Source organism: Gigantopelta aegis, chromosome 4 (genome assembly GCF_016097555.1).
Source record: "Gigantopelta aegis isolate Gae_Host chromosome 4, Gae_host_genome, whole genome shotgun sequence".
Classification (NCBI taxonomy): Eukaryota; Metazoa; Mollusca; class Gastropoda; order Neomphalida; family Peltospiridae; genus Gigantopelta; species Gigantopelta aegis.
In genome coordinates, this window is record NC_054702.1 from 48,319,861 (window position 1) to 48,347,520 (window position 27,660).

General features: G+C 38.4%; 2 protein-coding genes across 4 annotated transcripts in view; one reads left to right on the top strand and one right to left on the bottom strand.

Annotated features, from left to right (window-relative positions):
* Positions 1 to 25,906, bottom strand: part of LOC121370645 (zinc finger protein 585A-like) — a 31,790-nt gene extending 5,884 nt beyond the window's left edge. The window contains exon 1 of the mRNA XM_041496015.1: positions 25,778 to 25,906. The gene's annotated coding sequence lies outside the window, so the exon portion shown is untranslated. The remainder of the gene's footprint in view (positions 1 to 25,777) is intronic.
* A 14-nt stretch (positions 25,907 to 25,920) lies between these two features.
* The window catches only part of LOC121370646 (rRNA-processing protein FCF1 homolog), a 66,310-nt gene continuing 64,570 nt past the window's right edge, over positions 25,921 to 27,660 (top strand). For 2 of the 3 annotated variants that reach the window (XM_041496021.1, XM_041496020.1), the window contains exon 1: positions 25,924 to 26,048. The gene's annotated coding sequence lies outside the window, so the exon portion shown is untranslated. Of the gene's footprint in view, positions 26,049 to 27,660 lie in introns of all 3 variants that reach the window. The other variant, XM_041496023.1, reaches the window with a different exon arrangement.

The window sequence follows — 27,660 nt, forward strand, 5'->3', positions numbered from 1 at the left end:
TCAAGTGCACAGTTGGGTGTTTGTTTAACATGGACACAATTTCCAAACAGCGGCTAATGTTCTGTGTTTACAGTGTGTATTGTATACTGACACATTTAATACACAATAGGCATGTGTGGAGCGGTGGGGTTGAACATCCCTGCTTCAATCGGGGAAGCATGATCAGATCCCTAGAATTTCCATTTCCAGTGTAGACCACTGTCTACACATCCTTGCACACACGCCTGAACACACACACAGAAGTTTGTCTTGTTTAACGAGACCACTAGAGCACATTGATTTATTAATCATCGGCTATGGGATGTCAAACATTTGGTAATTTTGACATATAGTCTTAGAGAGGAAACCCACTTAATTTTTCCATTAGTAGCATGGGATCTTTTATATGTGCCATCCCATAGACAGGACACCACATACCACAGCCTTTGATATACCAGTCATGGTGCACTGGTTGGAATGAGAAATAGCCCAATGGGTCCACTGACGACAATGGATTGCAGACTGATCATTCATTAGGCGAGCGCTTTACCAATGGGCTACGTCTCACACCCCACCATATGTATACCGGTACAGGTGCGTGCGCGACCATAGTTTGATGTCTGTTGACTGCACTTTACCAATGGGTGACGTCTCACACCCCACCATATGTATACCGGTACAGGTGCGTGCGTGACCACAGTTTGATGTCTGTTGACTGCACTTTACCAATGGGCTACGTCTCACACCCCACCATATGTATACCGGTACAGGTGCGCGCGCGACCACAGTTTGATGTCTGTTGACTGCACTTTACCAATGGGCTACGTCTCACACCCCACCATATGTATACCGGTACAGGTGCGCGCGCGACCACAGTTTGATGTCTGTTGACTGCACTTTACCAATGGGCGACGTCTCACACCCCACCATATGTATACCGGTACAGGTGCGCGCGTGACCACAGTTTGATGTCTGTTGACTGCACTTTACCAATGGGCTACGTCTCACACCCCACCATATGTATACCGGTACAGGTGCGCGCGCGACTACAGTTTGATGTCTGTTGACTGCACTTTACCAATGGACTACGTCTCACACCCCACCATATGTATACCGGTACAGGTGCGTGCGCGACCATAGTTTGATGTCTGTTGACTGCACTTTACCAATGGGTGACGTCTCACACCCCACCATATGTATACCGGTACAGGTGCGTGCGTGACCACAGTTTGATGTCTGTCGACTGCACTTTACCAATGGGCTACGTCTCACACCCCACCATATGTATACTGGTACAGGTGCACGCGCGACCACAGTTTGATGTCTGTTGACTGCACTTTACCAATGGGCGACGTCTCACACCCCACCATATGTATACCGGTACAGGTGCGCGCGCGACCACAGTTTGATGTCTGTTGACTGCACTTTACCAATGGGCGACGTCTCACACCCCACCATATGTATACCGGTACAGGTGCGCGCGCGACCATAGTTTGATGTCTGTTGACTGCACTTTACCAATGGGTGACGTCTCACACCCCACCATATGTATACCGGTACAGGTGCGCGCGCGACCACAGTTTGATGTCTGTTGACTGCACTTTACCAATGGGCTACGTCTCACACCCCACCATATGTATACCGGTACAGGTGCGCGCGCGACCACAGTTTGATGTCTGTTGACTGCACTTTACCAATGGGCTACGTCTCACACCCCACCATATGTATACCGGTACAGGTGCGCGCGCGACCACAGTTTGATGTCTGTTGACTGCACTTTACCAATGGGCGACGTCTCACACCCCACCATATGTATACCGGTACAGGTGCGCGCGCGACCACAGTTTGATGTCTGTTGACTGCACTTTACCAATGGGCTACGTCTCACACCCCACCATATGTATACCGGTACAGGTGCGTGCGCGACCAGTTTGATGTCTGTTGACTGCACTTTACCAATGGGCGACGTCTCACACCCCACCATATGTATACCGGTACAGGTGCGTGCGTGACCAGTTTGATGTCTGTTGACTGCACTTTACCAATGGGCTACGTCTCACACCCCACCATATGTATACCGGTACAGGTGCGCGCGCGACCACAGTTTGATGTCTGTTGACTGCACTTTACCAATGGGCTACGTCTCACACCCCACCATATGTATACCGGTACAGGTGCGCGCGCGACCACAGTTTGATGTCTGTTGACTGCACTTTACCAATGGGCTACGTCTCACACCCCACCATATGTATACCGGTACAGGTGCGCGCGCGACCACAGTTTGATGTCTGTTGACTGCACTTTACCAATGGGTGACGTCTCACACCCCACCATATGTATACCGGTACAGGTGCGCGCGCGACCACAGTTTGATGTCTGTTGACTGCACTTTACCAATGGGCTACGTCTCACACCCCACCATATGTATACCGGTACAGGTGCGCGCGCGACCACAGTTTGATGTCTGTTGACTGCACTTTACCAATGGGCTACGTCTCACACCCCACCATATGTATACCGGTACAGGTGCGTGCGTGACCAGTTTGATGTCTGTTGACTGCACTTTACCAATGGGTGACGTCTCACACCCCACCATATGTATACCGGTACAGGTGCGCGCGCGACCACAGTTTGATGTCTGTTGACTGCACTTTACCAATGGGCTACGTCTCACACCCCACCATATGTATACCGGTACAGGTGCGCGCGCGACCACAGTTTGATGTCTGTTGACTGCACTTTACCAATGGGCTACGTCTCACACCCCACCATATGTATACCGGTACAGGTGCGCGCGCGACCACAGTTTGATGTCTGTTGACTGCACTTTACCAATGGGCGACGTCTCACACCCCACCATATGTATACCGGTACAGGTGTGCGCGCGACCACAGTTTGATGTCTGTTGACTGCACTTTACCAATGGGCTACGTCTCACACCCCACCATATGTATACCGGTACAGGTGCGTGCGCGACCAGTTTGATGTCTGTTGACTGCACTTTACCAATGGGCGACGTCTCACACCCCACCATATGTATACCGGTACAGGTGCGTGCGTGACCAGTTTGATGTCTGTTGACTGCACTTTACCAATGGGCTACGTCTCACACCCCACCATATGTATACCGGTACAGGTGCGCGCGCGACCACAGTTTGATGTCTGTTGACTGCACTTTACCAATGGGCTACGTCTCACACCCCACCATATGTATACCGGTACAGGTGCGCGCGCGACCACAGTTTGATGTCTGTTGACTGCACTTTACCAATGGGCGACGTCTCACACCCCACCATATGTATACCGGTACAGGTGCGTGCGTGACCAGTTTGATGTCTGTTGACTGCACTTTACCAATGGGCTACGTCTCACACCCCACCATATGTATACCGGTACAGGTGCGCGCGCGACCACAGTTTGATGTCTGTTGACTGCACTTTACCAATGGGCTACGTCTCACACCCCACCATATGTATACCGGTACAGGTGCGTGCGCGACCACAGTTTGATGTCTGTTGACTGCACTTTACCAATGGGCTACGTCTCACACCCCACCATATGTATACCGGTACAGGTGCGCGCGCGACCACAGTTTGATGTCTGTTGACTGCACTTTACCAATGGGCGACGTCTCACACCCCACCATATGTATACCGGTACAGGTGCGTGCGTGACCAGTTTGATGTCTGTTGACTGCACTTTACCAATGGGCTACGTCTCACACCCCACCATATGTATACCGGTACAGGTGCGCGCGCGACCACAGTTTGATGTCTGTTGACTGCACTTTACCAATGGGCTACGTCTCACACCCCACCATATGTATACCGGTACAGGTGCGCGCGCGACCACAGTTTGATGTCTGTTGACTGCACTTTACCAATGGGCTACGTCTCACACCCCACCATATGTATACCGGTACAGGTGCGCGCGCGACCACAGTTTGATGTCTGTTGACTGCACTTTACCAATGGGCTACGTCTCACACCCCACCATATGTATACCGGTACAGGTGCGCGCGCGACCACAGTTTGATGTCTGTTGACTGCACTTTACCAATGGGCTACGTCTCACACCCCACCATATGTATACCGGTACAGGTGCGCGCGCGACCACAGTTTGATGTCTGTTGACTGCACTTTACCAATGGGCGACGTCTCACACCCCACCATATGTATACCGGTACAGGTGCGTGCGTGACCAGTTTGATGTCTGTTGACTGCACTTTACCAATGGGCTACGTCTCACACCCCACCATATGTATACCGGTACAGGTGCGCGCGCGACCACAGTTTGATGTCTGTTGACTGCACTTTACCAATGGGCTACGTCTCACACCCCACCATATGTATACCGGTACAGGTGCGCGCGCGACCACAGTTTGATGTCTGTTGACTGCACTTTACCAATGGGCTACGTCTCACACCCCACCATATGTATACCGGTACAGGTGCGCGCGCGACCACAGTTTGATGTCTGTTGACTGCACTTTACCAATGGGCGACGTCTCACACCCCACCATATGTATACCGGTACAGGTGCGCGCGACCACAGTTTGATGTCTGTTGACTGCACTTTACCAATGGGCGACGTCTCACACCCCACCATATGTATACCGGTACAGGTGCGTGCGTGACCAGTTTGATGTCTGTTGACTGCACTTTACCAATGGGCTACGTCTCACACCCCACCATATGTATACCGGTACAGGTGCGCGCGCGACCACAGTTTGATGTCTGTTGACTGCACTTTACCAATGGGCTAACATTAGAATTAAATCACAATTCCCCCGGAAGCAAGCAGCAGATTAAGGCAATATTTTGACACTTTTATGTAGATAGTCAGTAGAAATTAAATCTAGAATTTGCAGAGTTTTACATGTAAATTTCACAAAAACTAACATACAATATAAAATGCGCAATCCAATTTTTTTTTAATACAATCAACACCCCCACCCCTGGTGAGCCTTAACTACCTACCAAATTTCAGCTATATGGGCTTAGAATGTTTTTCACAACATGACAAAACAGACAATATACCATATCATTACACTGCACAATAAAATTTATGGAAGCCTGGTTGGGTTATTTCTTATTCTAATTAAAATTAGCTCCACTGGTTAATTACTATTACCTGTGGATCTAACAGCACCCTGTTGGAGCTCAAGCCCAGTTGACCTTTCATTCGACCAATCAAAACCTTACTTGCAAAATCATGCCAGTGATTTGAAAAGAATTTGAAAACATTCAGAATTATGCCAAGGGTATACGAAGTGATTCGGGTGGTATGCTGGAAACTAATTTTCAATATAAAAATTTAATGTTGAACTTTTGTTTCAAGACAGAAAAAAATCTGTGATGGTATAGCCGTAAAATCTATTTATACTAGTATACAATCTAGAGTTTATTACTGCATCCCCCCCCCCCCTTTTTTTAATGATGAAATAGACCAACAAGTTCACCTATTGCATAAATAGTCTCGCCCGATATTTTTAGAATGTGTATGCTCCCAAATAACGCTATAATAGGCAGTGTGATTGGTCGATATTTAAATTATTTTTTATAGATGAAATGTCACCTGGACATGGGGAGTCCATGCAATGCTGTTATTTTTAATAAGAGCTAATTTTAATAACATTGCTTCTTATCAGGCATCGAAATAAGCATTGTGTCTGGTAACCCATTTACAGGTTACCACAAAATATAGTCTGGTAACCTATAGGTTTCCACAACTATATTAAAGTTAGAATTGAATTCCTGTTACTACTATGCGGTTGTTCTGAAATTGTAACGGTGCGGCAAACATCGATACGAGAAACGAAATCCGGAAGTAAATTTATCTAGTGGGCGCTGCTTAAACGCGCAATGCCAAAATTGCTTTACAATTGCACGCGAACATCGGTGCAATTTTGTACGAGAAAACAAAACGCGGACATAAATTCATATAGTGGACGCTGCTTAAACATGGAGTGACTTGCGCGAACATCGATGCAATTCCTGACGAGAAAATGAAACGCAGAAGTCCTGAATGCATTGCCTGGTTTACGTTCGGAAACTACCATTCGATGAAATTTTTTATCGAGAACGAAACACCGTTCTCTACTTTTCTAACATATGGTAACCTCCCGGTAACCTGAATGACCGTTCACGACTTATTTCGATGTCTGCTTATGACAGTTTTAACTTATGTCATTCACAGCAAAGTTCTTTTCGGTAATTTCTGGTGGGGTCATGTTTATACATGTGCATTTACATTTACTACAAATAAAGGTGGTTTGGTGCAATTACACTTTTTGAGAATATATAAAAAAGAAAGAAGTGTTTTATTTAACGACACACTCAACACATTTTTATTTACGGTCATATGGCGTCAGCATATGGTTAAGGACCACACAGATTTTTTTAGAGGAAACCCGCTGTCGCCACATAGGCTACTCTTTTACGACAGGCAGCAAGGGATCTTTTATTTGCGCTTCCCACAGGCAGGATAGCACAAACCATGGCCTTTGTTGAACCAGTTATGGATCACTGGTCGGTGCAAGTGGTTTACACCTACCCATTGAGCCTTGCGGAGCACTCACTCAGGGTTTGGAGTCGGTATCTGGATTAAAAATTCCATGCCTCGACTGGGATCCGAACCCAGTACCTACCAGCCTGTAGACCGATGGCCTGCCACGACTCCACCGAGGCCGGTTTGAAAATATATAGTTCCGTACCTCTGTCAGAGTACTTTTGGTGACAATCTGAATTTTGGTGCCATTGGTATGTAGAACAAGAGGATTAGACATTAACCTATGACGAAAACATAATGTAAATATGTTTTCAGTAAACTCGGTCTATTGCTCTGAAAATTATTCAATATTACAAACATTTTGATGTAAATTATTGCACAGAGTATAGACCCTACAGTACCATAACAAGGACAAAAATAAGACAGCCAATGAAACTATCAAAAACATATGACGTTTGTGAAAATATAGCGGAAACACCTGTACGACTTAGCAGCTAGGTTTTTTTTAAGGAAAACTTGGCATTCATGGGAAATTATCACTGTTTTACACAATAAACTAATGGGACTTTAGAAAGGTAAAGTATTATTGTATGTACGAAGTATTGTTTTTATTATATTTTAATTTTTTGCTTATCGTATTGAAAACATATGCCAGGATTCTAAGGTCGACGACAGTTACTTTTTGCACCCTTTATTGTTTCCGGTTCGTACACAATAAATATAGCACATCTTACTGTAATTTCAATTGAAATCCATATTTCGTAAAAGGTACAATTTTTTAATCACATGATTTTCTTCAAGCACATTCAGGTGCAATTAGTAATATTCAAACAAAAAAATTTCAATAGCAATTTTGCATTGGGATTTTTCAAGCATTCTTAAAACGGAAACATTATGTACACAGTGTATGGTTGTTGTAAGGAGATGCAAAGTGATGTCCATAGACTCACTGGAATACAAAATTAACTACATGTATATTATTACAATGCTTCGCCACATTAAAATAAAAACTGGTCTACTAACCTTGACCCCTGTTAAATTTCTATAACAAGCGGACAACACTGTTTACAGGTTGTTGTTTTTTTGGGTTTTTTTAAATAATTCTGGACAAAATATTAATTTTAAGTTTCAAAAGATGAAAGAAATAAAAAGTACCTTTGTCAAATGTATCATATAAACAAATTACCGTTGGATACGTTTTATTTACTGTGTACAAAGCTAAAACAAGAGTACAAAAAGTGACTGTCGTCGACCTTAAGAGGATGTAAAGTGAAGTCATTGGAATTATTCCAATGCTTAAACACATAAAATAAAAACTGGTCTATTAACCTTGACCTCTGTCAAAATTCAATAACGAGCAGACAAAACTCTTTACAGGTTGTTATGTTTTTCTCAGTTCTGGACAAAATATTACGGTAAGTTTAAACTTTAAAAGATGAAAAAAATAAAAAGTACCTTTAGACACATATATCATATAAAAAAATTACTTTTGGATGTGTTATATGGTTGAATATTGGAAAATCGAGAGTATGCTAAGTTTGATACTTAACGATTTTCATGAAATTTGCATGCACGCTCGCACCTCAACTGTTGTTTTTGCTAATAAAAACATCATAAGAGACACCAAGAGGTTACGAACAAGCATCACAGAAACAGCGATACAAACAGGTATATAACTAGAACAAAATATTTGTTTATATAGTTTTTCTTACACACCCGTTGGTGAGAACACCATGCATTATTTTTGGTAACACATGGGTTGTTAACACACGAATGTGTATTAACAATTTCATGACATACGACTGGCTGCTCCTAGGTGATGACCAGGTCATCAGTGCCAAGCAGCCAGTGAAAAGCAACACGGTGGAAATAGATTACATTGTGACGTATAGTTAACCTGACAATCATGTGTCTGTGACGTGTAAGTTCGCTACAAATGCAACGGCTGTAAATAACTTCTAGTCCAAAAAGATGTTAAAACCTGGTATTTGTGGATATGTAAGAAATAGAATAATACATTCGTGTCCGTTAGATACCATTTATCTCACAACTCGTTGTTTAAAAACGTATCAAACTCGCTTTCGCTCGTTAGATACCTTTTAAAACAACTCGTTGTGAGATAAATGGTATCTAACGGTCACTCATGTATTATTCTCTATTTAACTGTTTTCACCCTGGAAATGAAACCCAGCATTGTCAAAAATACAGAAGTTGACAAAAATGGTTTTGACTGCATGGATGGCATAAAGTAATTAAATGGGTACTAACAGAGTTGGGAGTATTATCAAATAAACAGAAAATAAAGCACTAATAGATTGCTTGAGAGTGAGATATAATGCCAGAAATTCTGCGTTTCACGATTTTTAACTATTGACTACTAAAAGCCTTTTCCATTTTATATTCATGACTTTATATGATATTGTAATAAATTAAGATTTTTTTTTTTATACACTTTATTTTATAACCCCCAAATAAGTATTCCATGTTACTTTTTTACCAACCAAACCAAAAACTGGATATAAGAAAGGAAGCAATCTGATTAAAATTAGCTCTACTGGTCTACCAGTAGATCCAACAGCATTGCATGGACTCCCATGTCCAGGTGACATTTCATCTATAAATAACAATTTAAATAACGACCAATTACACTTCGCCTTTTATAACGTTATTCTGGAGCATACAAATTCAAAAAATATCGGGCGAGACTATTTATGCAATAGGCGAACTTGCTGGTCTATTTCAACATTAAAGGAAGGGACAATTAAGGCATTTGGCCTGGTGTGCATATTCAACGATATATAATGCACATTATTGCTTAATATCAACAAGTATAATTGTATAGTTAATTAATAAAACGGTTAAATGTGACAGCTATTATATATAACGGGTGCAGCCATTTTGTATCATATCAGTGAGTACGCCCTCTGGCGAGCTGGTGGTTACGTAATACTTAACGCGTAATGTCAGGAATGAGCCTTAGAACTAGAGAAACACAATCTACCTGGTTTTTGCGGGATGATAAATAGTCATACATTGCAATGTTCTGTAATAATACACATCCCAGTAAGCCAGCAATAAGTATATCCAGCATTTTTTTATTTATTTTTTTCAATACAAAATAAAATACCATTGTCAAAGTGGCTACACAAGTCGAAATAATTAACAGTGTTTTGTCCATCCATTAACCTACTTACTGAAATGATACACGAAGTGTTTTCTTAGTTAATTGGTCTATGCTGTTACTTGCTTCTACCTGTGATTCCTGATTGGCAGGTGTGTATTTGATTGGTAACCAGACGAGCCAATTAATTCACGCTGTCTAGACACAAAAATACCTACCGGTATTGTGGAATATTACCTGTCGCCCCTAAAATGATAATGGACATGGTTTATTACTGTAAATAGTTCTGTAAAACTATTGATTACGTACTTTTCCATCTAAAACCACATAACTGACCAATTGCGTAGTCCCAAAGCAAAGAAAATTATCACTTGGGTATCGTGGGTTGTTGTTTTTGCTCCAACGTAGCATATCAATAGGCCTAATAGTGTACATTTTTCCTTTGGATTATTTAACAGAGAAAAATACTATAACCCCATTTTGTTCCGTTAATGCAACTTGAAATATATTTAGTTAAATAGTTTATTATATTATTACATCATTTATGCTGTTTTACAAGTCAGATTGATCAAAGAGAAGCGCCTTGTCGAAAATTACTGCTTTTGTTTACACTGTACATACAGGAGATGGTCAGGAGCTGACGTCACTTCGCCCCAAACTATCCCACCGGACGTCACAAAAACGAAACAAAATGGCTGCCCCCAGTTAGCAGGAATAATCATGTTTTTTTATTAACTCTAAAATTACGCGTTTTTCATTTGCTAAAGTGTCAGTATGTGTTGGTGGTCCGGGTATGCATCTTTCCAACACATAAGGCTCTTGTTTGAGTTGACCCTACCTTTAAAAAACGGGGAAAAAGTACAGTAATAAACAAATGGATTGCATACTAGTATAAACAGATTTTATGGCTATACCATCACAGGGTTTTTTTTCATCTTGAAACATTAAAAAACGGGGGAAAAGTACAGTAATAAACAAATGGATTGCATACTAGTATAAACAGATTTTATGGCTATACCAGCATATTTTTTTAGTTTTGAAACAAATTTGATATTGCAATTAGTTTCCGGCATACTTCGTGATTCACCCGAATCACTTCGTATACTCTCAGCATAATTCCGAATGTTTTCAAATTCTTTTCAAATCACTGGCATGATTTTGCAAGTAAAGTTTTGATTGGTCGAATGAAAGGTCAACTGGACATGAGCTCCAACAAGGTGCTGTTAGATCCACAGGTAATAGTAATTAACCAGTGGAGCTAATTTTAATTAGATTGGAAAGGAAGGAAATGATTTATTTAACAACACACTCCACACATTTCATTTACGGTTATATTGCATCAGACATATGGTTAAGGACCACATAGATATTGAGAGAGGAAACCTGCTGTTGCCACTTCATGGGCTACTCTTTTCAATTAGCAGAAAGGGATCTTTTATAAGCACCACCCCACAGACAGGATAGTACATACCACGGCTTTTGTTAAACCAGTTGTGGAGCACTGGCTGGAACGAGAATTAGCCCAATGGGCCCACCGATGGGAATCGATCTTAGATCGATCGCGCATCAAGTAAGCACTGTATCACTGAGCTAGGTCCCGCTCCAAACCTGGATACTCGCCATCCATTTTAACAAATGCTTACCGGTACTTAGTTTACTTTTAAGTTATCTCGATTGAATGCGACGTCATAGAAAGTAACACTCTGTTTACTGTCGACTTTAATTTGTTTTAGACGGTGTGTTTGGAACGGTGTTTATTATATCAGCAGTGTTCCAGTGGACTTTATTTCCATTTGACATTAATACTATAAACATATTTATGTACAGGTAAGTGACATTTTTACTGATGTCAGTTTCAAAGTATTCTATGAAGTCAGAACTTAGGGTCTCGAAATTACAATACTCAACTGTAAAATATCTGACTATCCCCACCCCCATTTTAGTTAGTAGGGTTAGGGTTAGAGTTATAGACTATATAGTCCATCCCATCTTTCTATAAAAATGCTTTTTATAAATAACTTCAGTTTGGTTTGACGTAAGAAGAAAATTAAAAGAGTTTTGGAAATAATACTATTTTTGAGTGCAATTTACAAATCAATCTGCTCAAAAATAATTTATAGTACCATCGACGTCCCAAACTGTGTTTGCCTAACAACAAAAACACGAATACGATACTTACTGAAAAACTATTCTATATTTTTCAGTTACAGTACATGAAATAAAATATGTTCCAATCAGTTAATGAATTTTTTTTACAATATGGACGTAAAACAAATCCATTCTAGTAAGAAAAGTGTAACATTGTTCATACAGTAAACAAGAACGGGTGGTAGTTTCTAACTGCGTTCAGGCACATACATTTGGAAAAATAACCTTTATGCGCATGCACGGTTCTTCATCTTTAATTTTTAAAGCCACTACATGATATAATACACGTATATGTTTCTTAACTATGCACAACTGATGAACACTTTGTATAATATATATTTTTAAAGGAATAATTCAGTTTGTCAAACATTCTGGTCTGGTCCATGTCTTACCAACACCCATTGACTACACTTGATGTCAATACAGATAGGCATTATGTCCATACTAGTGAATAGTTTGTAAAATATCAGTTTTCAAATTCTTAATTAACACAATTTATACTGAAAATATTTATAATTGTTATGAATGGAAAGAAAGAAATTTTTATTTAACGACCCACTCAACACATTTCATTTTCGGTTATATGGCGTGAGACATATAGTTAAGGATCATACAGATATTGATAGAGGCAACCTGCTGTCTTTTATATGAACCATCTTTTATATGAACCATCTCAGACAGGATAGTACATACCACGGGTTTTGATATACCAGTCGTGGTGCACTGGCTGTAACGAGAAACAGCCCAATGGCCCCACCGACGGGGATCGATTCCCAGGGCTCGAACTTAATGGCGGCAATTGCCATCTGTGACATATAAACTGCTGTCAGTTGAGGGCGTCACCGATGGCACTTTTGTACCATCGGATAAAAAATACTGCAGTCGGTAAAGCTCCTGACCGACGGCAAAATGTATAAATGTATCTGAAAATTATTTGCCAGTATTTAACATGGATGTTTGGGTCCTGGTTGGAATTAATGGGCGTTTAGTTAGTACCATGCGATGGAACTATATTTAGTCGTGCGTGTACTTTGTGTTGTTATTCTCATGCATTTTGCCTCCTCGCTTTCGTGTTGTCCCGCCCCTTTTGACGTTTGGCAGCCCCATTTGGTGTTTCTTTGCTCCTCTTTATTGTTTGGTATCCTATTATAATTTACAGCACCCAGCTCTGATGCACTTTTTTTTTCACACTGAAAAACACTGATCAGTCTGCACACTGGACATCAAAGGAAACAAGACGCGTTGTGTACGTAAGCGCAACTGACGAAAAACTTCAGTAGCTTACGGCAGTTACCGTAACATAATTTAACACTATTTTTTAACAGCCTCTGTTGTGTCCCATTGAGCGAGAGCTTTACCACTGGGCTACGTCCCACCCGTTATGGATGGATTATGTCTACTATTGACTACAGTAGAGACACAAAAATGTAGCATACCTTTTGCAGATTGAATGTAATTGAAAACACATTCTAACAAAAGGGAGATTGAAAATCATAAAATTTAAATGATCTGGCCTCGTTGATCTGGCATGTGCGAGGTCATGTGACACGAACTGAATGTTAATTCATCTTCCTCCATTTTAAGTTAATTTTTATGAGTCAAGTGGACCCGATATTGGTAATTTTAAGAAATAAACACAGACGAATTAGTAAAATTAATGGTTTTAGGAGTTAATGAAAATGTGAACTGTGAACAAAAACTTCACAAATGAACGACAAGACGACGTTAACAAATCGGATGTTCATCATGCAAACCGTAGACAAAAAACAATATGAACAGAGTTGGAAGCATAACGCAGTTAGGGACATTAACAATAAATTCCATAGTATGAAAAAAGGCGTTCGCTGTGGGACTGACTATTATCTAGATCATAGAGTAATCAATAGTCGCGCACGTCACATTTTTTTCTAAAGCTCGAGAGAATGCGTAAACCAATGACGTCACATTTATCAACAAATGATAAAACAAAACTTCCTGGTCCGTTAACAGAATATGTCTAAAATGAAAAACATTTACTTCATTTGTTTTTTTCATAAGCAGACCTTGCCTTTTAAGGTGCACAGGTGCTATCGCACTCGTACAGTGCACGTAATTTCAGTCTGGTGAGTGTGAAAAATAACGCATGTTACATTTAATAAATAGCGCATGTAAAATAATTTTGTATACTGATTGCCACTATTTACCTTATGTAGCTGATAGAAAGATCTGTTTAATACCAGAAAAAAAATGTTACGAGAATGGTATCGTCCATGCATGATTTTAATATATGACTGGTACTTATCTTTGCTATACAAATCGGAAAACACAAGTTTAACAGACATCTTCGAAGACGTACCAATCCGATCAAAACTTCTCTGCCTATTTAATTTATTACTAATTAGAAACAGTCCACTTTTGTGTGGTAATAGATCACAACATCTGATAAGGATAACTCAGTTAAACTTCATATAGTTATGACAAAAATAGAAAAGGGATTGAAGTAAATAGTGGCTTCTGTAGCCTACACAAATGAACTTGTTATGGAAATCAGCAAAGTCGGTAAAATTGTCTTGATTAGTTCATAACTGTTAGCCTACAAAGCCTACATGAGGTCCCGAAAATGGCAATCGTGTAATTTTATACTTTCTTTAAAAAACAAGAAAAAAAAAAAAGAGGAAATTTAGACGGAATAATAAAAAGAATGAAAAGAAATGATAATAGGTATGTAGGAATAAGCCTGTATATTTTTTTTACGTCTATTATTTTTCTTTTTTATCTTTAAAAAAAAATCAAATAAAATTTCATTTAAATATTTGTATTTCAGCCAGAGGTTAATGATTGTGCACATGTTATTTAGATATGTATATATGTACACACTATAGTAACAGTAATCAATGATCATTGCCGACTATTTAATTTTTGTTTTGTTTGCTAGGAAGTCACAGACCACGTGACGAGAACATGATTTGATGCGCAGCACTCTGTGGCATATTAACCAATCAGAGCTATCGGGGTCAGATTATTTTTACTCTTGGAATTCTGCATGCACACGCTGGTCTACTTGACAACTTATTAAGCATTGATGATGATGTCTAAAATTATGGGTTTTTTTATTATCTTTATTATGGCATCTCACGTTTGGAATAAAATCCTTTGTAATGACAGATTTTGTATATTTTTTTATTAACAGCACTGGGGCCATTCTAGATTAATGATGTAACGTTGTCAGAGCCGTTCGTAACTTGTAGCGGTAGGTCAAATGGCGTGTTACAAAATGCTGAGGGAGGGAGACTCGTTGGTAATTGTTGAATTAAAAATGACACGTGAATGTCAATGTCACAACCAACACTATCAATTGAAGTAATTGTAGGCCTACGTTTCACAAGTTATTTTTAAAAAATGTTTTAATAATATGAGTCGGTAGTGCACACCTGAGATGCTTGGGTCGTAGTTCATGAACCACCTCCTTGGAACCAGTGTGTTTTTCCCATCCCAACTATCTTCGTTGTACATAATAATGAAATTCAAGACAAGTTGATTCCTATATGTTTAGCTGCACGTTTACCAAACCATCTAACACTGAAAAGGTATATATATAATTGTGTGCCATCAAATTATCTTAATAGTGAATAGTGCATATTGTAATTAAAAAATCAAATTGTCTGCATGTCATAATTGTATTTCTATAGTACTACTCCTGAAACTTTTTAATAAATTATAACTCCATTCCTGAAAGGGAAAAGAAGTCAGACTACACTAATGAACCAAACATAAAATTAGAAGAAAACATTATTGGTTTATTGGTTCATTTTTGCAACATATCTCTGCATTTACATGTACCAATTACTTCATAAATTAATAATGATTGGTTTTCACTCGCCGTAGCATTTTGATGAGTGCGATTTTTCACTTGCCTAAGCGTTTTGAGGCATGCGATTTTTCACTCACCTTTGTTTTTCAAAAGCCAAGGACTGCATAAGGGTACAGAGATGGAAATTGCCAAACTTGTAAATAGAATGGAGTGCGCGACTATTTGTTATGTTTTACATAGTATGCTAAAAGTGGGTTTATTTAAAAACTTGCTATGGCAAATGAATTCGGCAGTAAATATTAATAACAAATAATGTGGGTAGGACTTTCCTTTGGCACTGTCACATATAAAGAACATTATAAATACTTATAATAATAAATAGAGTTACTAACTCTACCCGTTTTCCTTTTTTTTAATGGCATACTGGTATATATTTTTTATCCAGATTCCATACAAGTTTAAAGAACTGTCTCACCATTTGAATTAAGATTATCTACTCTTGCTCTAACGAGTAACACTACACCTATCTATAGACCAAATTCTCCAATTTGTGTTGTACGTCACATCCGCTGAACTTCACCCTAGCATGCCTAGTAACCAGTGAATTGGGTAAAAACAAATGGCTCATTTACACTGAATTGCCCATCAGTGTTACACATTTGTGTCTATTGAGAAGCACAGCACTTCTATTTTGGATTGTCAGTATTTTTATTATACTATAACTACACCTGAACATGATATGTTGGGAAATAAAAAAAAATTTTTTTAATCTTACTTAAAGTTGCCGTATAAACACTGCATGCGTGTGCATGTTATTGCATACATGTACTTCCAATGTTTTGTTTGAGTCAGTAGTCCAGTGTATATCTGCTGCCAATCAAAACATCGAAAGATGCTATAAGCAACCCACCCCAAGAGAAAAAAAAAAGGTAATAAAATAATAACAGGTATTTATCCAGATGTTGTGTGGGTCCAAACATAGGACCCTTCCCAAAAGAAAGTGGTTCTGAAAATTCCCAATACAGGGGCCTATATACATACAGTATTTAATTATGTCTGTTCAGTGTTTCTGCCAGAAATTATTTGAAATGTTTGGGTATGGCACTATGGAATCAAATGCAACCAGTCAACAGGGGGTATGGGGGCCTTTTTCAGAAAGAATATGGGTTAAGTTTAGAGTTAGGGTTACAAAAATCATACAGTAATGATAACAGTAATTAATTCTGTCAAAAAGTTAACATTAAAAAACTAATCTGCAAAAGAAATTGGGTATGGCGCCATACCAGTTTTACTCTCGTGCAGAAACCCTGCATCATTCAGTGGCCTGAAAAATCTCAGATATGATTTACTAGCGCTAATTTTCCTAATCCCATCAGACATTGAAGACTAGCCAAAAAAAACAAAAAAAACCCCATATATAACTAAGAATAAATATTTAACTGGTTTCTGGTCAAACCGAAGTTGCAAAATTGATGTGGTGACGCAGTTTTGGTTTTGGGTTTTTTCTTCTTTTTTTAAAGCATGGATTGGACAGAAAAGGTGGGTATATAATGTCCTCTTTCTCTGCTTTGGTTCCTTCTGTTATGCTGTCTGCATGTGTTTTGCGTGAATGTCAGATCCTAACCTTGCATTTGTAACAGCCAAAACCTGTTTTTATATTATACAACATCGTAGAGATACAATAGCAGACTTTCGTTTTTGAAAAACCCAGGAGAGCTAAATATCGCACTCCTCAAAATGCTTATGAAGGGTGTGGAAATCACACTGTACAAAATTAAACCGACGAGATCTTAATAATAAGTAAACTCCTAGCTGACTGGCTCAGTGTAAAGATAACCAACCAATCGCTTGTTCAATTTAGGGGTGCGTTATTTTGCACCCATCACATTGAGTTGACGGGGTTCACAGGCTCGCACCCGTCAAATACGAAAGTCGGCAATAGTATTATTATTTTAATTGTACATACTTCTATTATTTAATTATACTGTCTTTCATAATCCCATAAGGAATGGCTAAATGTACTTTTATGTTTGTTTTATTTAGTAAATATGTGATGTACACAAGGTGAGACGTTAATAAATTACCTGTTAATAAAGTATCTGTTTGTCTATATTGTGACAGCATACTGCACCACCGGCCTTGGTGGCATCGTGGTTAGGCCATTGGTCTACAGGCTGGTAGGTACTGAGTTCAGATCCCAGTCGAGGCATGGGATTTTTAATCTAGGTACTGACTCCAAACCCTGAGTGAGTGCTCCGCAAGGCTCAATGGGTAGGTGTAAACTACTTGCACCAGCCAGTGATCCATAACTGGTTCAACAACGGCCATGGTTTGTGCTATCCTGCCTGTGGGAAGCGCAAATAAAAGATCCCTTGCTGCCTGTCATAAAAGAGTAGCCTATGTGGCGGCAGCGGGTTTCCTCTAAAAAAAACAGTGTCAGAATGACCATATGTTTGATGTCCAATAGCCGATGATAAGATAAAAAAATCAATGTGCTCTAGTGGCGTCGTTAAATAAAACAAACTTTACTTTACTTTACTGTATGGCTGGGGTAAGTTAATACCAACGACTTTAAGTTATATATTTACTACATTACAATAAGCATGAAATTTAAGAACCATATTTTAACCGAAGGTGTATTAATATGCTGACAATTATAGACATATGGCTTTTATATTGTTCTGAAAATTATCAATGTTTTGCAAATATGCTTAGTTTGACTAAATAAAACTATTGGGATACTTTCCAAGCATACGTTTGTATTTAGCTACCAATAATCACCTAAACACAATAAAAAAAAATATTTAAAAAACAGAAAGAAAAGAAAATGCACTAATTCAATACATTTTATTTTTAAAAATTTACAAAATATATAATCACATTTTATTTACAAATGTCTGTTTATTTTAATTACACTCCTACATCCTTAGTCTGGTATGAATTGTTGACTACAGAGGTAGGTAAATTTGGATCGTTGCACCCATGGTTTTCCCCCGTCCTTTTGCAAGCAGGACCGGCCTCAGTGGCGTCGTGGCAGGCCATCGGTCTACAGGCTGGTAGGTACTGGGTTCGGATCCCAGTCGAGGCATGGGATTTTTAATCCAGATACCGACTCCAAACCCTGAGTGAGTGCTCCGCAAAGCTCAATGGGTAGGTGTAAACCACTTGCACCGACCAGTGATCCATAACTGGTTCAACAAAGGCCATGGTTTGTGCTATCCTGCCTGTGGGAAGCGCAAATAAAAGATCCCTTGCTGCCAATCGGAAGAGTAGCCCATGTAATGGCGACAGCGGGTTTCCTCTCAAAAATCTGTGTGGTCCTTAACCATATGTCTGACGCCATATAACTGTAAATAAAATGTGTTGAGTGCGTCATTAAATAAAACATTTCTTTCTTTCTTTCTTTTTTTGCAAGCATTTGCCCACAGACATATTTTAACCTCGTCTACGGGAAATATTAAACCTTTTAACTTGCTGTCTATCATCATAATATGATATGTATTGCCAAAGGCTGCTCAGGTTTTCGGCATTTTCGATTTGCGCGGACAGAAGTCCCATAGTTAACGATATTCCTCTAGTGCTCTCATTAACTCCCATACAAATAACGGTTTGTTTTCACCCAGTCCTGTAGTCGTCATGGCAACTGCGGCTTGCCACCAAGCAGTTTGTCAGGATGAGCGCACAACCCGAATCGGAGAATAGACCAACATAGTATTTCCTGTTCAACAACTGACCAATGGCAGTTGACCTCATTATAATCATCATTGTGTTTAGGTATTGTTTTTGGGTTTGTTTGTTTGTTTTTCTGGGAAGAGGGGGTACCTAAGTCAAAAGTGATTATTTATATATTTGTAACATCATTAAAAAAAATAATTAAGGTCAACGAAAGTCACTTTTTGCACCCTTATTTTGGCTTCGTACACAGTAAATAAAACATATCCAACGGTAATTTTTTGATATGATATACATGTGTATTTGACAAAAGGTACTTTTTATTTCTTTCATCTTTTGAAACTTAAAATTAATATTTTTTCCAGAATTTTAAAAAAGAACAAAATACCAACCTGTAAACAGCGTTGTCCGCTTGTTATAGAAATTTGACAGGGGTCAAGGTTAGTAGAACAGTTTTTATTTAAATGTGGCGAAGCATTGTAATAATATAGCTAATTTTGAATTTGAATGATTGCATTCCAGTGAGTCTATGGACGTCACTTTGAATCTCCTTACAATAACCATACACTGGGTAACTGACATTTCCGTTTTAAGAATGCTGGGAAAATTCCAATGCAAACTTGCTATTGAAATTTTTTTGTTTGAATATTACTAATGCACCTGAATATGTTTGAAGAAAATCTTGTGATTAAAAATTGAACCTTTTATGAAATATGGATTTCAAGTGAAATTACGGTAAGATATGCTATATTTATTGTATATATATGAACCCAAAACAAGGGTGCGAAAAGTGAGTCGTCGACCTTAGAAACAAAATTTAAAATTTCCAAGACTTTCCAGGAGGAAAACTGACTTTTTCAGGACATTTAATCACTTTCCAGGGTTAAAAAAAAAAAAAAAATAATAATAATTAAGCACTTTCTACGGTTTCCCAGGATGCGTGTGAACGGGATGCAGTCGATTTGTCCACTGGACAATTCGTCCACTGAGGAACTCGAGACTATTCGTCCACTACAAAAAATCAGTTCCGGACGATTCGTCCACTGGGTTTTTATTTCCCCAGTACATTTCGTCCACAGACTAAATAATGTGTACTAAATAAATTATTAGATATATTTTACCCCGTATTTTTTTTGCTGTGTTATAAATTTACAAAGGTGAAAATAAATTATATTGCATTAGATTACGCTTGGTAGATGTTTTTGTAACAATGCTCTGCCAAGGCTCGAAATTCATTTTTTTGATTGGGAGGCAATCTTTGCTTTTCAAATTTTAATTGGGAGGCAAATATTTGAATTTGAGAAGCAGTTCTAGAGCACAGGTATTGCTTTTATTTTACACTTATTTTATTAAATCTATACAAAATAAAGAGTCCAAACAAATTATGTACCTGGTTTATATGTTTATTACCCTGAGACAGTGACAGATTATTGAATGTCAGTATCACTCTCAGACTCACTCTCTCCTTCAGCTGTTTTTTAACCATGTCCAATTTAATATTGTTAGTACAGGTAATGCGCCAGTTCTGGATCACTTCCGGATCACCTGTAGTTACCGATCAGTCTGTCGGTATATTCAATTTTTAGTCATTTCTATGTAAATTTCATTAAACAAATATTCTAACAAACAAATAATACATGTTTCTTGAAATTGTATGTAAAATAACTAACAGTATATAGTCTTGGTTTTATTTTAGACGGCGATACATAACCACTATTAAAACTTTACACGAACAGACGACATGAAAAAAAGAAGACGTTTAAAAAGAGATGAAGTTGTTGATGTTTTTCTTTTTATATCCTTTGAAATTTTATATAGATTGTGCATGACTAGTTTTATGAAAAGTGATGCTGCAAACGACTTACTGTAACTCCTCAAAGGGGACACACTTGATACGCCAGTTGCGGATCACTCACAAAACGGAAGTATTTACGTTGTAACTGCCGCTAGATGGGGCGATGAACGCAGGGTTTATCTCAAGACTCAAAAACTTTGAATACGGTGGAATTTTTTTCTTCCACTTTCCCCTCCTTCCTTTATAACAATAACGATGACGATAACAATAACAATAACAATATTATTATTATTATTATTATTATTATCATTATTTTCTTCTTAAACCTCTCTTGATTCGTCATTTTAACCACTAGTTCATAATAATTCGACTATGTCTCGGGGCCCATGTCATAGTAGCCCTAGACTGTTCGTTCCATGGCCAGTCATCCTCTACAAAATATTATATTAATCGTTGTAGTTCCACCTATTTTTCTTGTATTATTTTTGTTTTCTACAGGTAATGACAATATGTATATAATGTAAAGACACGTATTTTACAAACTGAAACTACGATTTTAAGTGTTTGTCCACTTGTCTCTCACGTTATATTTGTAAGCCTACATGTAATTAGCCATTCGTACGAATACCAGCCACAGTCATTCACAAATATGGCTAATATAAATAAAATGTAGTTTTTTAAAATTCCATTTTCGTTTAATTCGGGCAAAAATCAGTCTGCCCTGCCCCCCTACAAAAATAAGAGCCCGTATGACCTGTTAGATCGCCAGTCTAGAATCACTAAAATCGCTGCACACGTGTCTTTGTATTTGCCCCATAAGACGATTCAGTAATGTTGCCCGCCCCCCTCAGTGTGAGAGCCGTCCACCCCATTGCTTGCTTGATTGATTGATTGGAAAAAAAAAGAAAAAAGTTTACTGTACAAAGAAAAGAATCGGCACAAGTTTGACATGAGGACCTTTATAAAACCATGCCACCACCAGTAGTCTGTTTCGCATGTGCCATTGCACGTGCTTTTCGCATACTTGACTACTCGACTTTGGGAGAGAGGGGGAAGGGGTCCTCTATTTGGTTTTGTCAACGAAGTGAAAATCTCTTATTCGGCTTAATTATAATTCGCATTTAAACAGTCTGTACCACTATAGGGTGGATTATGTTTTTTCAGTGGAATTTTTGTTTTACACAATCGCATTCTGATGCAGGAGAGTCAGTCGGCCACTGATCTGTGTATTCACACGGTCAATTTGAGCTAGCCCTAGCCTTTAGACCGTCCTTGAAAATAATTCTGTATTCAGGAGTAGATCCAGGAATTATTTTGCGGGGGGTGGGAGACTAACCAGAAAAGGGCAAATGGAACAACACGTCAGAAATAATAATTAATAATCCACTTTTGTGACTGTTTAGTGTGTGTCACTATATTAATATATATCATTATTAACAAGGGGTCTAACCGTCCTGCTTCAAAAATATTTGCTTAATTTTAATATTTAAACGGGCGGATTATATCCGGCTAAAAAAAAAACCCACCCCCACCACGTAGACAACCTGTAAAAATTTTAATTTCGACCCACCCCACCCCACCCCCCACCCCACCTAAAGCATAATCCACCCCTGTATTATGATAAATACTAAACAGTCCCAAAGTTGACATTTTGCTATGTCATTTCTTTCTATTTTCAAGCCTTTGTTCCTTTCACAAAGAAAATGTGACTTTTAAAAGTCATCAATATAATAATAATTATTATTATTATTATTATTATCATTATTATTATTGATATATACGATAATAAATGAAAACAATTATTTATTATTAGTAATAATAATATTAATTATTATTATTATTATTATATACTAGAATGCCAGAAATCAAATATAATTCAACTTGTTGAAAGTACACAATGAAAATAAGGATCGCGCACCTTTACTTTTGACACACGCCCCGTGTAGCTGACGTCATGGGACGCCATCGTTGATTTTCAATTGATTTTAGAAATTGCCAATTAGGGGCGTAATCAGGGGGTTGGGAACCCTATGGAGTTGCAAATGATCATAAAATATGTCCGGCAGGATCCACGAACGTGCTGAAAGTGCTAACATGTTGGAAATTGTGTTTTTGAAGGCGTACGCCTCTATTTTTCGAAAGTGATCCGGAACTGCACAAAGTACGCCAGCTCGAACAACACTGTTTTTGGTGCCAAATGTTTACCTAAATGTACATTTTATATCACTGTTTATTTATATGGTTGATTATCTTTATTACCAAGAATCACCTGTACCGTCAACGTATTTAGCACTATAGTTTCGCAACCCACAAATTATTCTTTTCATCAATTTACATATTTTGAGTGAAATAATCGTCACAGAACCTTTTTCGTCGCATTCAAATTCTAACCAGTTTGCGTGTGTACTTGCCCATTTCTCGACAGTAGCTTTTTTGGCCACCGCGGCCATGATTGTAATAAGTTCTAAAGTAGCTTGGTCGATGGTAGTCTCTAAAATTGTAGTCGTTTTTGAAAGTCGCGACACTCGGAACTTCTCGGCCGATTCCATCGATAAATAAGCGTAAGTTCAACCAGTAGTTGTTTCCTAACGTTGGCTAGACTAGTTTTTACGCTACATGTTAAAGCGAATGACCAGTCCGAGAACCAGTCCACATAGCTCAGGACGTTTGCATTACTCGCTGTCGCTGAACTCGGATTTGAAAAACCGTAATCGGCCGATGTGATCCGAATGAGTTTCGAGAATGTTTTTGGTAGATAATTCTGCCAATATTGGTGTGCGCACCAATGTAACATGGCCGCGTCTACGATGTCGATACAAATATAGCACTGTTTTAAATATTTTAAGTTCTTCATTTGAAATGCGGAAAACGCGCGACAAACGCAAATTTTAGAAACCAGATGGAAAGCAAAACCTGCTTGTGAAACGGTTTTTTGGAAAGCATCATGTGAGCTTTGAGCGGCAATTGCCGCTTGCCGCCTGCCAAATTCGAGCCTTGTCTGCAGACATAATTCTTTGGTGTTTCTATTTATTCGGTTATTGTTTGTTTCTATAATGTACACCTTTCACGCTACATGTCGTAGGATGTTTTTAGTACAATATACCCAGTAAAGATAATCTTTAGCCCTTCCCTTTCAACTTGTTTGGTTTCTGTTTGCTTTACCAATTAAGTGTACAGATGTCCTCTATTGTGATATTGTGAAGTAATTAGCTTAAGCTTGTTTCACCAAGTTGGATCCAGTAGCATTTAAAACATTTAATTAAATTGGAATTGAAGATGAGTTTTTATTTTATTTCGAGGTTATTAGGAATATGGGGATAACATGTGACGAGGGAGGGTACAGTGGATAGAATTTACGCCATTGAAGGAGAACATGACATGGTAATAAAGTCTTCCGACGTGGAGGCTTGCATTACCTATTTACCACATTGTGACATGTGAGATAATATACGAGCGAGTGGATGAATCATCCGCATTTTAATGAATACAAAGAGTTAATAAAAACTGGATATGAATGTTGAATTCTAACTCTATTTTACTTTTTTGGTTATATAGTATACCACAAAATAATGTTAAGACATGATTACAATGTCAAAGAAATAACTATTAATATGTTTGAAAAAAATGCAGTCATCGAGTGGACGAATCGCCCAGTGGACGAACCATCTGGAAAGCGTGCGAACCCTGGTTAGGGTTAGGGGGAAAGAGTTTGACCCGTACCCCTCTTTATTACACACCAGTGTAAGATATTATTCATGTCATAACAATTACTCAATATCTAACTAGTGTATACAATATTGGCACGCGCAAACTGGCAGGGTAATTTTTTTTAATTTGAATGACGTCGATATTGGAATGACGTCACTTTGTATCTCCCTGCAATAAGATAAACTGGATGCATGACACGTCCTTTTCCCGAACGCTAGAAAACATTTCAATGCAAAACTGCTGTTGAAAATGTTTTGTTCAGAGACTATTATTAACGTATCTAACCGTGTTTGTACAAAATAGTGTAATTTAAAAGTGTACCATTACGAAATACGACCATGAATGGAAATTGCGATAAGATAGGCCGTTATATTTGGACCCATTGTGTACAAAGCCAAAATGATGTCGTCAACATTCTACTTTTTTTTTACAGCCCTATGTATAAAATAGCAGCATCACATCTAGTCAATCCCATTCACTCGGCTCAATCTTTGCTGGTCTGATCTACAATTCAGTCATTACTGTGATATTTAAAAACATTAACTAACAATTATTAATACAAGCTTCGCGCCAAAATGTAAACTGTACATTGATGAAGTTGCGTTGCTCACTATGACGTTGTTTATGTTTACGTGTAACGTAGATCACTTATAGCAGGTCTCAACATCTGTTTACTTCTGCGATGCGGCTTATTTGCAGTTGGTTTGTAATAAATAAAATGCTAAACTAGCTTGCCTGTCATACCATTTTTATGAAACTCGCGAAGTGTTGGTATCACTTTCCCTTGTCAAATACCAAAACTGTTAATTCGTTTCATAAAAATGGTATGACAGGCAAGCTCGTTTAGTATTCTAAATTTATATATATATATATATATATATATATATATATATATATATATATATATATATATGAAAGGCTCTAAATACTAACCCTAACACTAAAACTAACCTAACCATTAAAAACGGGGTACGGGTCGAATCCATACCGCCTGAAACTTAAGTGGATAGGGGAACGTTAAAAGTCACACCACAACCTCATATTGCAAGGATACCTTTTTGTAGTTGTGTAGTCTCGGTGACACCGACTTAGTCGATTGCAAATGGCGGCAGGAGTACGCGAGGTTAACAACCTCGAATAATCAAGAAAGTACAAAAAAGGGGCATCTTACTCTCGATCGTCCTCACATTGTGATAACATTCTCAAATACTCAAGCTTGTTATTTGTGTACATAATTACCCGTCGTAACGCAATGTCTTTTTGTAATATTGAATGTTATATTTTAACAAACGATTTTTGATGGAGACAAAATTGCTTCCGAGAAGGTAACTCGTTTTCGTGATGATTTGGCCACACAACATAATCGGCATCATAACCCTAGTCGTTTCTGCCATGGCTATTTCTTGATTTGTTAACTGTAATCACTGACGTGCTTTTAAAAGGTACTGTAGTGTTGTTTTGTTATTTTAAAAATTTATTGGGACAGTTTGAAATCCATAACACGTTATTGTGCAGCATATCGTTATTGATACCCATAATACCTATCAACTGCTATTTCCATTTTACCCGACAAGAGCCGTATTTACTACTAACTGCCAACTTCGATGTTTTGTGAAATGGCTCCAGATAATTAGTCTAACTTTCAAAAACAACAAAACAACATAATGGACCATGTTTATACAAAGATTTTTTTTTAGGGACAAGATTAAATGGTTAATGATTTATAAAGTCAAAACAAAAGTCAGTTGCAGGAGGTGTTTGCATCTTATAGATGTAATTTAATGTTATTTTGTAAAAGACACTACTGGGGTGATTGTTATAAATTGTTATGCCATGGTACGAAATGACTTTCAGTTATGGTACGAAATGACCAAGGTACGAAATGACTAGGGTACGAAATGACGTTTTACAATGGTACGAAATGGCCAGGGTACGAAATGACCTAGGTACGAAATGACTTTTTGCAATGGTACGAAATGACCAGGGTACGAAACGACCGAAATGACCATGGTACGAAGTGACTAGGAGAATAAACGAGTTGCTAGTTATTATCAAATTGATGTCCCGAGTGAAAATTATTTCACGAGGGACATAAATTTGATAATAACTGGTAGGCCTACCGAGTTTGTTATTCTGTTTATCACCTCAGCTATTTTTTCTCTAAAAGCTGAGACGTCCCCCCCCCCCCCCTCATTTTTCAAGTGCCCTTTTTGTTTGTATAAAAATTGTTTTGCACGTAAGCATTTTTAGCTGCATGAAGTTAAGTTGTGCGTGTATTCGCAAGCTTGCATATGTGTGTATGTGTTACCGAGTCTCAATGGGGTTCATCAAGAAATGAGCGCCTTAAAGTTGCACAATGATAGCCTAATACCTTTTGCTTTGAAATTGTATAGATTTTAAAAATTACTAATGAACAATAAGCTCTGTAATTTTTAGGTATATCTGCCCTACCTAGACAGTTGTCTCTAGAATAGTGCCCTTTACAGCTACAATTTACAAATACCCCTTTGTATCGTTTTTTTTTTTTTTTTTTTTTTGGGGGGGGGGGGGGGTAATGTATAACTGCCCTACCTAGATAGAGCCGTCCCTAGAATAGTTCCAGCTAAAGTTGTAATTTACAAATGCCCCAAATTTGTATCGGTTTTTGTTTTTATGTATAACTGCTCTACCTAGACAGAGCCGTCCCTAGAATAGTGCCCTTTAAAGGGATGCTCGCACAAGGCCTTTGGACTGGTATGCATATTCAACTACTAGTATATATAGCCTAATGCACATTATTACTTAATATCAACAAGTATAATCATATAGTTAATTCATAAAACGGTTACATGTGACGGCTATATTATATATAACGGGCGCAGCCATTTTGTACCACCCCAGTGAATACGCCCTCTGACGAGCCAGTGGTTACGTAATACTTAACGTGTCACGTCATGA